This window comes from Carlito syrichta, unplaced genomic scaffold, assembly GCF_000164805.1.
Source record: "Carlito syrichta isolate Samal-C Ts95f unplaced genomic scaffold, Tarsius_syrichta-2.0.1 Scaffold309642, whole genome shotgun sequence".
In the NCBI taxonomy this organism is placed as follows: Eukaryota; Metazoa; Chordata; class Mammalia; order Primates; family Tarsiidae; genus Carlito; species Carlito syrichta.
In genome coordinates this window covers 187,542-188,388 of record NW_007253738.1, presented here as the reverse complement: position 1 = coordinate 188,388, position 847 = coordinate 187,542, and positions in this window count along the sequence as shown.

Here is an 847-nt window from a genome sequence, read left to right as displayed (position 1 = left end):
CCGGAATTACAGGCGCGCGCTACCGCGCCCGGCTAATTTTTTGATTTTATTGTAGAGATGAGATCTCGCCTGCCCAGGCGGGTCTCAAACCCGCGGGATCAGGCAGTCCACTCACCTCAGCCTCCCAAAGGCGCGGGATTACAGGCTGAGCCACCGAGCCTGGCTATGATTTATTTCTTATTGGTTGAGTTCTGGTAGATTGTATTTTTCAAAAATTTGTTCATTTCATCAAAATTATATTTATGTGTGTAGAGTTGTTCATAGTATATTCTTATTATGCATTTGACGTGTGTGGGGCCCCTAGTGATATTCCCTGCTTCATTCCTGATATTGGTTATTTGTGTTTTCTCTCTTTTTCTTTGTCAGTCTTGCCAGAAATTTGGCAATTTTATCAATCTTTTCTAAGAATAAACTTTTTGATTCATTGTTTTTTTTTCCTGTCAATTTTCTGTTTTTAATTTCATTGTCATAGCTTTATTATTTTCTACATTCTGTTTGCTTTGTGTTTATTTTGGTCTTTTCTGGATTCTTGAGGTGGGAGCTTATATTATTGATTTGAGAGATACAGGATGTGCTTCTGACCACAGTACACTCGAGCTAGAAACCAACAATATAAAATATCAAAGATAAAGCCTCAAGGAACTTAAAAAAATACAGTGACTTGAATAAAAATGAATGTATAGCATATTATAATTGATGTGTATGTTTTTAATTATTTAAAATTTGTTGAGGTTTGTTTTTTGTCCAGAATATCATGTTATCCTTGTTTTGTGAGCACTTGAAAAGAACATATATTCTATTGTTCTATAAATATTGATTATAAGTTACTGGTTGATTTATCAATTAT